Below are 13809 nucleotides of genomic sequence, written 5' to 3'. Positions count from 1 at the left end.
ATTTGGTTTACTTGCTGTTCCTCCCTCCCTCCCTATTTTTCTGGGTCAGAACCCGCAATAAAGTTTGACTGACTGAAGTTGAAATGAAAATAGCTTCTATAAAGGTCACAACCTTCTCACTGCTATTGGTCTTCAAAAATTACATGTTCTGCTGTTTAAATATCAGTGACTGATATGAGGAGAAAGAGTTAAGGTTAGGGTGAAGGTTAGAAAACAGAGTCTATATTATGAGAAAATTATTTTATTGTTTTCTCCCTCCTAACGCAAAATCTCACCCTATTTTTTCTTATGTTATTTATCTCCCAGTGATTCAATGTTTCTAACCTTCTATTTTCTATTTAGCAGTATGCTTTCTGGTCTTATATTATATTGCCATGGCAAAAGTTGTGGAAATACCCTCCTTTACATTTCTAAACTGTACATTAATCAAGAATTGGAATATAAATCTAGGAATCTATAATAATGGCAATCTTTTGTTGTAAACATCTATTCACCTCACTGGGTTGTTTTTTTTAAAAAACAAGAGTTTATAAAGTTTACTTTTCTTTTTCTATCTCTGCTAATACATACAATTATCAAATGCATACATGAAAATAGCATATACACTTAAGAGCAGGGATCTCCAACCTTGGCAACTTTAAGACTTGTGGACTTCAACTCCCAGAATTCCACAAAGTTGGCTGAGGAATCCTGGGAGTTGAAATCCACAAGTCTTAAAGTTGCCAAGGTTAGAGACCCCTGCTTAAGCGTGTTATATAACACTTAAAAGTGTTATATAATCTGCTACAACTGAATGATCTAACTCAATTATTTAAGGCAAACTGTTTATATTTTCCTGCTACATGTCTCAGTTTAGCCACAAGTACTATATAAATTTAAGGACATCATAATAGTGTAGTAGCCCGTGACCAGTCCTTTTATAAAAAAAGAACTCTTCAGAACTGGAAATATGGTATTGATTGTGGATTGTTCAAAATATTACTTACAGAAATTAAACTTCACTTCTCATAGTGGGAATGGAAATATAACTTCAGTTTGTTACCTCTTGTTTGAATTCAAACAGGGTAGGGATAGCAAAGGATAGAGCAGATGGGCTGTGAATTTGTAGTGACGAAGTAAGGCCAGGTGTGCAGTGCACAAATTATCCCTCATTCATCATTAAGAACAGATTAAGAAGACTTCATAGAATTGGCAGGGACCTTGGAGGTGTTCTAATCCAGTCCCTGTTGAACTTTTACCCCAATGATTCCTAGACCAGTCTGCTTCCTGTATCAGGAGTTCCAAGTCTTTGGGGTGAAGCATTTTGGGATTAACGAAATACTGCTAAATATAGCTAAATTTCCATCAGTCACCACCTAGGCCCAAAACTACCTGTCAAGTGTGCGTATCTCTCCAGAAAGGGGAACAAAGTTTTTCTCAAATTGTTTTGGTATATTGCTATTTCTGATAAAAAAAAAATTTGCCCTGTCATTCTTTTGCAAACCAGTTGGCCAACTTTCCTAAAATACAGGGCATTGCTGACAAATTATGAAATATGTTGTTGAAGATGAATAAATGTATCCATCTTTGATGCTGTGAGTGTTCTTGTAGGATCCTGTAATGTTGCTTACAAAGGTAATTATGGGAAAACTGGTTTCTGAGGCTGTTTCAGAATTTGTATCTATATATATATACCGGTATATGTTATTGTTCAGCAAATGTTTCAGAGTGGCTAGGGGCTTACAACACAGGTGGTATTCAGCAAGTTCTGACCAACTTCAAATCTTAACAAATAAATGCTCTGTCCTACATATTGGCAAAAAATAAATAAATCAGAAAATAAAATACAGGCTGAGTCAAGACCTTGTTGATGATCCAAACTCTGTCAAGGATCTTGGAGTACTCATCTCAAATGATCTAAGTGCTAGAGCCCACTGTAACTACATAGCCAAAAAGGCGTTAAGAGTTGTTAACCTAATCCTACGTAGCTTTTTCTCTGGTAATATTACACTAATAACTAGAGCATACAAAACATTTGCTTGACCAATACAGCTCATCAGTCTGGAACCCACATTACGTATCTGATATTAACACAGTTGAGAAAGTCCAGAAATACTTCACAAGAAGAGTTCTCCACTCCTCTACTCGTTGCAGAATACCTTATGCCACCAGACTCGAAATTCTAGACCTAGAAAATCTTGAACTACACTGCCTTCAGTCCGATCTAAGTATAGTATATAAAATCATACATTGCAATGTCCTACCTGTCAATGAATACTTCAGCTTCAACCATAACACAAGAGCAAACAATAGATACAAACTCAAGGTTAATCACACCAAACTTGATTGTAGGAAATATGACTTGTACAGTAACTTTGAAAAGTCACTAAATGACTGTTCAGTCATTTGTAAGACAGGGACTATCTGTACAATCCCTGACTGGTCTAATAAATATTTCTTGACACTCAAAAAGAAAAAAAATGCTGGGCATAAAATGTGTCCTATCAAAACATGTAGTAGAACAGTGATGGCTAACCATTTCGTTGTCATGTGTTGAAAGTACATGTCTGTGCATGCACGCACATGCATGCCTGCACCCATAATGCAATGCATGCATGATCCCCTGCCCCCTGAGCATGCACGCACAATGACCCCCCCATGCAAGCCCTGCACCTCTGCGCATGCGTGGCAGATACCCAACAATCAGCTGGCTGGTGGGAGGCGCGAGCGCACGTGCAATGGACCTGATCCGGCTCACCTGATGGCAGAGATGGCTCTGCATGCCACTTCTGGCATGCTTGCCATAGGTTCGCCATCACAGTAGTAGAAGAAAGCTGATTTTTGAGACTATTCCTGATTTGGTAATTTGATAACAGGCTAATCAGGAAATGCAAGAGTCTCTAGATTTAGTATCTTTTCTCAACCGAGAAAAGCCGCAGAGGATATGCCTTCAGCAAGCTTGCTCTACTTGTTCTCAACTTGATGACTTCCCACTCTTCCAAAGTATGTGCTTGCTCAGCCAATACTAGCAATTGTATAACACTGGTCAGGTAATTGCAACTTAATCTTTCCAAAATCATATTTATATTATGTATGTACACATTGATTCCTATCAATGAGTGGATAATTTCATGCTGTCATATGACACCTTTGCTTCATGTGAGGTTAATAGAGTAGGAATGATAACAAGTGCATAGGTAGGAACTGAAGGATCAATATGCCAAGTTCAGTTTCTTTTTCTTATTACAGTTGGCTGGAAAAATCTCTTGCCCATGAAATAAATACCTGTTCTTCTGAGCAATTCGTATTCAGAAGAAGTTGGCATTTAACATTTAGAAAAAAGTTTAAACTTCTGAATGTTGTGAACAAGGGGGGTGTTTTCATTAAATCTTGAAATGCTGCTGTTTTTCTTCATTAAAAATACTTTCAACTCCACAGATGCATCTCTGTGGAGCCAGCATAATGGATGAATAAATGCCAAAGCATGCCCCTCTGATTCTGGCAAGCAGTGCTTACCATATATCAAACTTATTCTCTGCTACAATTTCAGATAGCAAATGGCAGATCTCTGAAGGGTTTTCCCTATGGATCAGCTAGCAGGAGACTCCTTGATTATATAGCAATCTGATCTGACCAGATGGCATTGAATCCTAGGATCTACAGTGAAAGGAAGCTTTCATAAATCTTCTGCTTGGTTTCCCCATTTCAAAGATATGCTGCTCTACTCTGGATTTAACAAAGCTGGAATCTTTGTTGTTCCCACATATCTAAAAAATGGAGTTACTAATGCAGCTAGCAACATTTTGCAACATTTTCTTCCCGTGTGTACTTCAAGAGAATGTTCTAGTAAAGTCTGTAAAATGTGTCATTAATCAAGGAAAGGGCCAGCATCTCTACGTAGGTTATAAAAATATAAGCATCTGGCATTTTAATATATTGCACTTAATGGCACCATCTAATAATTTTGTGCAGTTAGTTATGGCTTTTAAATTTAGCATAGTAATTGTTTTAAGGGTGATATGGAAGTTTTAATATAAAGCGTTCATCCCCAACACAGGGACCTTTACTTGGGATGGGTTTGATCTGTAATCTTTCTGTTTGGAAAAGTGTGTTCTCAGAATGAATTACTTAGGCATATGAAAGCTGGCAATTTTAAAAATCAGTTTTACTGTACATTCCTTATATCATGGAAATTGAAATGTGCTTATAACTGAAGAAAACGAGCTACCTTAAAAAGAAAGAAAGAAAATCCAAGCCTGTTCTTTTACTTCATTGACAGCCATGATTTTCTATATTGAACTGTTCAAGAAGAATTATTTTTAGCATTAAGGAACAAATAGTATTTATTTCTTTTTTAATTTTTCAGTTCTGCCTTTATTTCTGCAATGTACAGAATTTTGTTACATTAACAACTGAAGAATTGGTTAACTAATGGCTAAAGAAAATTATCCATCTGAGAATATATTTTAACTGATGATGATATCCCCCTATTGTTGTCTTCAGAATCTGATTTAAAACTTCGGAACTTGAAATGTGTAGGAGACTGTACTGGTGGGCTGTGGTCTACTTGCATGACATCGATACTCTTCACTGTCGTGTCCGGCGCAGGAAGGAAGCTCGGAGTCAGTGACTGGTTTCAGCTCTTTATTGTGCTCCGGTTACAGCTTAAAAATTGGAAGGAGAAACGGCGGTTTTATTTCCAAGCCGCGGCGGCCGCAGCCAATGGCACGCCGAATCTCCCGTGCTTGGTTCCACCAATCGCGGGAGATTCTTAACGGGCCAATCCGTGTGGCTCGCCGACCAATCCGGTCGCCGCGCGCTTTAGCCAATCGCGCGCGGGTTTACGAGTATGTTAATTGACTGTACAGAACACCCCTCCTCTGGTTCGGTCCTACGTAACGTAGTCCCGTAGGTAGGTGGGGCTTCATTTTGCCTACTGGACCTGCGCAGGTCAGTTGTTGTTTGGCTCGGCTGGTTCGGTCGAGGCCTCTGTGTCTCTTGGCTTCGCCGATGGAGCCGCCTGGAAGGTGTTGCCGGGCCTGTCATTGCAGCTCCTTCCCGGTCTACCGGGTCGGTCGAGCTGTGACTCTCGCCGCTCCCGCCTGGTCTTTCCGGGCTGGTCGAACTGGCCTGGCTGTTTCTTCCTGTCGAGGCTTCGAGTGGCTGTTACCCGGTGAGTATTGCTGGTTATTTTCTATTCTTTCTGACCCCCTGTATATTCCCTCCCCTCTTGGTTTGTGTTAATGGGGTCGTCCGTGTTTGCTTGCGTGTCGGTTGTGTTTCTTGCCCTTGATCTTAACTGATCGATGTGGCGTTTCCATGATTGTCCGCTCAGTTGTTTGCAGCCTGTAGGAGTGTGGCCCTGTCAGTTGGGTTATGGTCACGGTACCCATAGTGGGTCTCCGTAAGGTTCTTTGCATAGACTGCATCGCCTGGTGCAAAACCCGGTGCTTGCTTGAGGAGTCTGGGGTTTTTCCGGCATGTATGTGGGTGCAGTCTGTCGAGTGGGGACCTTAGTTTCCTCCCCATTAGTAATTCTGCCGGGCTTTTGTTTTTGTTGTATTTGGGGTTATATGTTGTATTAGAAGCATTTTATTTATTTTTTCTTGTATGTCCCCGTGTTCGATTTTTTGGATGGTTTTCTTTGTAAATTGAACCATCCGTTCAGCCCTACCATTGGCCGGATGTGCCATCGCTGTCAGCAAGCGTGTCGAGTGCCCTGCTCCGCTAGGAATTTTTCGAATTCCAGCGAGGTGAATTGGGGCCCATTGTCTGACACGATAACGTCCGGGAGGCCGTGAGTTGCGAAAAGTTTGTTGAGTACCTTGGTGACAGCTTCTGTTGTGGTGGTTTTCATGTTGCTTACCTCCAGCCAATTGGAATAAGCATCCACCTTGATGAGGAATGTGTTTCCTCTTGTGGGGCCGGCGAAGTCTATATGTATTCTGGACCATGGACCCCTGGGGGTCTCCCATTCTAGTATTGGCGCGGGCGGGGGCTTTGGTCTGGTTTCTGGCAGCGTGAGCACCTGGCTACCCAAGCCTCAATCTCCTTGTCCATGCCTGGCCACCAAGCGTAACTTCTGGCCAAGGCTTTCGCTCAGTACGATGCCCGGTGCCCTTCGTGCAAAAGTTTTAATACTTTCCCTTGTAATTTTTCTGGTATGACCACCCTGTCCCCCCATAACAAACACCCTTTCTGTAAGGACAGTTCTGTTTGCCGGTTTCGAATGTCCTGAATGCTTCATCGTTGTCTTTCTCCTGCCACCCTTTCTCTACCCATGTAATACCCGCAGCCAGACGCTTGTCTTTATTAGTCTCTCGGCAATGTCTGACGCGGTTATGGGTAGGTCGGGCAATGTCTCTATGCTGAGGGTGGTCGCTAGGGAGCTGGGTCATCGTCTCAGGTCGGGAAGCGGTGAGCGGCTCAGCTGGCCTGCATGGGTGATCGTCTTACCGGGTCTGTGTGTGAGCCGGTAGTCGTAGGGCGGCGAGGAACTCGGACCACCTTGTCATCCTGGGGGATAGGATGTTCGGGTGGCCTTGTTCCCTGCCAGGATGCCCAGCAGCGGCTTGTGGTCTGTGATGATGGTGAATCGGCGACCGTAGAGGTACTCGTGGAACTTTTTTACTGCTGCGACGATGGCCAGGGCCTTCTTGTCTAGCTGGCTGTAGTTTCTTTCGGTTTGCTGAGTGTTCTCAAAAAGAAAGCGATGGGTGCTTCTTTTCCGTCCGGAAGTGTATGGCTGAGTACGGCGCCGACGCCAAAGCGGTGAGGCGCCGCATGTGACGGCGAGGGTAGAGTCTCATTGTATTGTATGAGGACGGCATCCGAGGTGAGCAGGTCTTTGGTTTTCGTGAATGCAGTGTCCTCCGCTTTCCCCAGGTCCATTTGGCCGCCTTGTCCAGGATCTCTATGCAATGGCTCCGCCTGCGGTCGCTTTTGGGGCAAGAACACATTGTAAAATTGAGTGTCCCAAAAATGCCTGCAGCTCTGTTTTGTTCTTGGGGATGGGGGCTTCTTTGATGGCTTTGATTTTGCTTCCGGTCGGGTGGATGCCATGTCGGTCTAGGAGGTACCCAGGAACTCGACTTGCTCTGTACAAAGCTGGCATTTCTCTCTCTTCACTTTTAGCCCGGCCCCTTGAATTTGGCAAGTACCTCCCCTTAGGCGACCCTCTAGCTCTTCCCGGTTGGCTGCCGACACTAGTACGTCGTCGAAATAGGGACCACCCCTTTATCCCTTGCAGTAGGGAGGTTTGGAAAATTCCTGGGGCCACGCTGACTCCAAACTGGAGTCGGTTACAGCGAAACGCTCCCGGTGTGTGACTATTGTTTGCACTCGGCAGTTTCTTCGCCGACCGGCAGCTGCTGGTAGGCTTGCGCCAGGTCGAGCTTCATGAAAACCTTGCCCCCCAGCGAGTGAAGTAGGTGTTGCACTACTGGGACGGGTAGGCGCTTGTTGCAGGGCGCATTGAGGGTGGCCTTATAGTCCCCGCAGATTCTTACTGACCCATCTGGTTTGACTGGGGTGACTATAGGGGTCTCCCACCGGGCGTGGTCGATTGGTTGCAACACCCCTGTTTGACGAGTTTGTCAAGCTGCTCGTCTATTTTTTTTCCGTAGTGCGAAAGGCACCCGCCTCGGTTTTAGGTGTATGGGGCGATGTTGGGGTCTAGGCTGAAAGAGATAGGGGGCCCATGGTACTTGCCTAGGGTGCCGCTCGAATACTTCTTGAAGTCCTTCGCCAGTTGCTGCTCCCAGTCGGCTTCCGCGATGTGATTTATGCCCGTGACCTCGATGCCCAGTGGTGCGAACCATTGGAGTCCTAGGAGGCTGGGTCAGTTCCGTTCACGATTGTCAGGGGGAGCTTTGCGGTGTGGCCCTTGAAGGTCACCTCGAACTGCCCGGTCCCGATGACGGGATTGGTTCCCCTAGTAGTCCTTGATGATCAATTTCTGGTTCTCCAGTCCTCCCTTCTGGATGGTTGGCACCAGCCGCTGATTTCTTCCCAGGCGACCATGGAGAGGTAGGACCCGGAGTCCACCTCCATCCGGCATGGTTCGCCCTCGATGCTCACCTCGACGTAGACTTTCCGGGCATCGGTGGTTTCGGCGTGGCCGATGGTGACCGTCTGGTGGGTTTCTCTCGTTGGCGGCCTTCTCCGCCCGGTCGCCCGGTTGTCTTGGCTCCAGCAATTTTCGGCTTGGCGGTCTCTGGTCCTGGGTAATGCCTTGCCCCCGGTTGCTCGGGTCTCGGCGGCGGGGCTGTGTGTTTTTCTGAGTCGGCAGACTCGGGCAATGTGGCCCTTCTTGTTGCAATGCCGGGCAGATCGCGTCGATAAACCGGCATTCTGATCGAAGGTGGCTGCCCCCACATCCGGCGCACTGGGGTCCCGACTTACGACCCCGCTGATCTCGCCGGTCCTGTCCTGCTTGGAGCCGATGGACGTCCTCCTCCTCCTCCGTGGTATCTGAGGCGGAGTCCAGGTCCCCGTGGTGTGTGGTGGTTTCTCGTCGGCTTGCTTCGGGGTTTCTGTGCGGTCCCCGTTTTCTGCCCTCCGAAGCCTGGCTGCTGACTTTCGGGTAGCCTCGGCCGCTGGAGGCTTCGGGCGTAGGGCGCCGGCGAGATCGATGTCGCCTTTGCCATCAGCCGGCTCTTCAGTGCCTGGTCCCTGAGACCTAGGACCACGCGGTCTTGAGGGCATCGCCCAAGTCCCGGAACTCGCACATCCCCCTAGGTCCCGCAGGGCAGCTGTAAGTCGCTGACGCCTCTCCCTGCCGTTGGTTCCGCCGGTAGAATTCATCCCGCCAGATGAGAATGGGCACGGCAGGGGTGTAGTGGTTCCGCAGTAGCGGCTCAAGATCGGCCCAGTCCATCGCCTTCACATCCGCGGGCTTCGCGAGGGCTTTGGCCATCTTGAACACTGCGGCCCCGCAGTGTGTGAGGAAGACGGCCCTCTTCTTCTGCCCGTTCGCATCCTTCAAGTTGCTACTTTCGAGGAACATTAGAATCGGTCCGTGTATGATTCCCAGTCCTTGGTAGCCGGGTTGAACGGTGCTGGCGGGGTCATGCTGGCCATCTAGTCGGTCTTTGTCTTCCTTGGGACACGTGCTCGGTGGTTATTCTCAGGATCCCATCCTCGTCGCCAGTGTCGTGTCCAGCGCAGGAAGGAAGCTCGGAGTCAGTGACTGGTTTCAGCTCTTTATTGTGCTCCGGTTACAGCTTAAAAAATTGGAAGGAGAAACGGCGGCTTTTTATTTGCCGCCCCGCGGCCGCAGCCAATAGGCACCGCTTGAATCTCCCGCGCTTGGTTCCACCAATCGCTGGAGATTCTTAACGGGCCAATCCGTGCGGCTTGCTCGACCAATCCGGTCACCGCGCGCTTTAGCCAATCGCGGCGCGGGGTTTACGAGTATGTTAATTGACTGTACAGAACACCCACAATGTCCCTTCCCTTTCTGATCTTGGGATCTTCACTGCAAAGATCTGAATAAAACTTTAAATATTCTTGGAAGCTTGTCATCAGCTGAAAACCCAGATAGTAGAGGGCTATGCAGTGGTGTGCAGTAAATATTTACAAACTTGCTTTGCTGGCTGCAGGACAGCTGATTGGCATGCTATGTGCAATGATTCGGCTCCGCTCTCAACCAGCTCACAAAATTTCAGAAAATTTAATAATTAGCTCTTGCTAGCCAATACAAGCTGGCTTCAGGATGCCACTGATTATCTGTCTCTATAATGCTTTTGAGAAGGCTCATCTGAACTCAAGTCAATGTTTTGAGGCAGAAGCTAAAGCCATGCCCACAGAACTGGTAGTAAAAAAAATTGAAGCCCACCACTGCTTAAAACCATGAAACAACATCTGCTTATCCCAGGTCTTTGGAAAGGACTCTATAGGTGATAAAAATGCCAAATCCAATCTAAACATCAGCCAATTATGCAACCAATAATATACTATATTTATATTTATGTCATTTTGATTGTCAGCCTTTAATTTTGTTCACTAATTTCACTTGCTAAGTTCCTTTTTAGAAACTCTATTCATTTGATAATCATCACAGTGATAATATTAATTAGGTCTGTCATCTCAAATGATAGGCCCTTCTTGATAACTGGCCACATAATTATAGGCTCTTGTCTAAAGTGTTTGGAAGATCCCCCATTCCCCTTTACAAATGAATATGAAATAGAGGGAAAGAGACAGCATCTTAACAATCTATCAGAATGAGTGTCAATGAATCCAAATCATGAAGTTTAGTCAGGAACAAAGCTAATTATATTTATTATCTTCTAACACCCTGGCTTAGAGAACATTAAGTGCTTTTCTTCCAATATTTGCGATCCATTTGTGTCTGTTTGGATTGCTCTGAAATATACTAATAAATAATAAAGATGCTGATTTTTCCAACTAAATTTCTAGGGATGTTAATTGCATTTTGCTCATCTCAGTGTAGTCACTGCAGAAACAAGCCCATACTCATAATATCCAGCAGCCTTTCTCCCTTCTTGCCACTTAATGGTTGAATTGTTTTACAGGAATGCAACACAGGATGATTTTCAACCTGGTCTTGAAGTGCTATCCAATATTAATTTATAGCTGCTATCAAGGTTCATGCCTCTGACCACTACTTTTGTTAGTCTGTTTTGTAGTGGAACACATAACACCAGACATGTCACTGGAAGGAAACTGTGGTCTCACTTATTTTGCCCATGTCATGTGGGGGAATTCACTGGAGAAATTATGTTGGAATGAGTTAGCAGTAAAAGGACATCAAAGCTGACATCTGCCAAAGCATAGAAAAACTCAAAGAAATAGGGCAAGGTTGGAAGATGTAGAGAGCTGGCTCATAGAATCACCAACAGTTGGACACAACTGAATGGACACATCATCATCATCATTGTCATTGTATCAGAGACCTGGATGTGTCAACTGACATGGTGGGGTGGTGGTGTAAGAATGATATGCAATCTTGGAGATGGTTGGTGGCCTATGGACATTCCTCTATGGATAATTTTTTAAACTTTTAATTTTTAACTTTGTTTTTAATTATCTGTTTTTTTATTGTCATATGGTTTTTACTTGTAGGCTACCTAGCATTGCCTAGGTGAGATGGCAGTTTAGAAGATGGATAAATAAATAAAATATAGATTTACTGCTGCATTCTTTATTCTTCTTTTTGTGTGAGACTAATCATGAAAGGGTGGAGGATATTTTAGTTAACAATTTCATTGTCAGCCAAATAAAATACAAAGAGAACATGCAGAAACTAATAAAGGCAATATGGATATTCTATGTATTATAATTTATACTGATGTTTCCCAAACTCAGCAACCTAAAAACATGTTGACTTGTCCCAGAATTTCCCAGCCAGTATTAACCAAAGTTTTCCTTGCTGTCAAAATTGCTAAAACTGAGCAACATTTTTTACAGATATGATTTGAGACATGTTCACTTATTTTTTTCCTCACATTTGTAGGGCAGTTTTGAAATTAGAAAATTGTCCATGCCAATATTACTATCTAAATGTTTGTTACTAATAGGAACTGAAGTCTTTCATGTTCACAATGAGCATATAATTAAAATTTGTTAAGTTTTTATTTATCAGTTTGTGTCCCATCACAATCATTCAAGACTTTCAGCAGCATATACTAATAAATACAAAAATTAAACAAAAAAAACCTTATAATATATTAAGCCATTCTAGAGCAATTCATCCATCAGACACCAAACCCTCCAGAAAAGCTCTGTTTTCAAATTTTTCCAAACAGCTAGAATGTTGGAAACAGGTAAAATTGTTCTAATTTTTGTCTCTGTTTAGCTTCACCAAGTGTGGCTACTTTCACAAATGTTGAAGCTTTATTGCTAAACAACAAACCATTAACTAATTGAATCCATATCACTCTTTATTGCCACTGATTATTTTTTCAATTTCTGCCCTTTTATTATTGCACAGTGGTCCAGCTGCACTGAAATGATGGTCCTAATCAAACTGGTGCTCCTTTTGTAAACAGGCTGTACTTGTATGTATTATGGGTGAATATTCAAACAAAACTTATAACTTTTGATTTGTCCAAATATCTGAACTAATTCTTCACAATTTGAAAAGTATTCACTACTTTATAGAAGTAGAGTGCTAGAATCAATAGGATGCTTTCTACTAAATCATTACCAGTCTCTCTTAATGTGCTATATTCCTGGATGCCAAAAGTCTATAGTTAAGTTGAGTTATCCTGTAATACTAGAAAATATTCCATGTGGATCATAAACTTAATGATGAAAGAGATATAGATATATGTTCATAATAGAAATTTAGAAGACGGTTAGTGCTCAACATTCTATAATGGAGTGAGAAATTTAATATACTTCTTCAGTTTTTCTGGCAAAAACACAAAGCAGGAAATACTTTCCAATCAAAAGCAGGTCCTCTCTATTAGCTAGTCAGCAAACCAGAATGTGTAAAAAAAATCTAAGCCATCAAAACCCTGGCAGACGCACTGCTGTTTATTCTTATCCAAAAGTTACATGCCAAGCTAGTTGTACCATCTGTTATCCAGAAATCAGCTAAGCAAAGACAGGTGGACAGCTGGTGCTGTCAGTTCTGAAATGCCACTTCAGCAGAGAAAGAGCATGACAGAGGAAAAGTGTGAGCCAAGCAGTGTGCAAAATATTTTTTTTAATGGTGAAACAAGGAAATTGTGCAAGTTTGATACCATTTCCAAGTGAGTTGGCTGTGCCATCCAAAGTCTGAATAAGTTACACTGCCTACACTGCAAAGGCCACTATGCCTATAAAAACAAAATTGAATATTTTATGTAGCATCTCAAGTAAATAATCCTAGGGTCTGAAGGAAACTCACTCTTCTGTTAAAACTGGTGTTTGAAAACCAGTGTATATACATAATGAAATTTTCAGCTGTAGAGGCAAGAGAAGAAATTCAGTAGAACAGTTTCTATATTGAAGTTTGCCGTGGAAATATAATTGCTAGAAAAGTAGTCATAGAATTATGGCCACCAGCTGACCTCCATTATTCTGCTCCTCCTTTTACAAAATACTATTTCATATTTTATGAATATGCCATAGCATATTCCAAAGTGACAAAGTCTGAAACAATTCTTCACATCCATAAATAAAGTCAATCAATATTCCACAAAATTGAAAGACTGAAAGCTCTAAAGTCACTTTATTTAGAAGTAGAATTCATTAACTCAATAAACATTTGAGGCCGTTTGAACTGGCAACCTAGAAGAACCAGAAAAACTGAATTGTCTTTCTTAGTTTGTCAATCAGAACCTCCTGAAAATCTGCTTTGAAGACTTAGAGTCAAAACCTACTCTCCAAAAAACAATTTGGGTCCAGGAAAAAATTGTCCTGCAATATTCAATTCCTACACTGCAAGAACATATTGACTACTTGACTAGGGTAAAGCTATAGACACAATTTACATAGACTTCTGCAAAGCCGAAGTCAGTGGTACATGACAAACCACTGTTAAAATTAAACTCTTACGACATTTCCCTTTATAAGTGGATTGCTGCGTTCCTGTCAAACAGGCAACAAATAGTAAAAATAAGGAGCGCTATATCAAACCCTGCTTCATTTAATAGCAGTGTCCCCCAAGGCAGCGTTCTAGGACCCACACTCTTTATACTCTATATAAATGACCTTTGCGATCACCTTATAAGCAACTGTGTCCTCTTCGTGGATGACATAAAACTATTCAATACCACTGACAATGTTACTGTCAACCTTGATTATGTGTCTGAATGGCCAAACAATTGGCAACTCCAAATCTCGACCAGCAAATGCTCTTTCCTACACATAGGTAAA

This window comes from Notechis scutatus, chromosome Z, assembly GCF_049901735.1.
Source record: "Notechis scutatus isolate UNSWTSFEM ecotype Mainland chromosome Z, rNotScu1.2, whole genome shotgun sequence".
NCBI lineage: Eukaryota > Metazoa > Chordata > Lepidosauria > Squamata > Elapidae > Notechis > Notechis scutatus.
The sequence above is the reverse complement of the archived record's forward strand: the minus strand, read 5'-3'. Positions refer to the sequence as shown.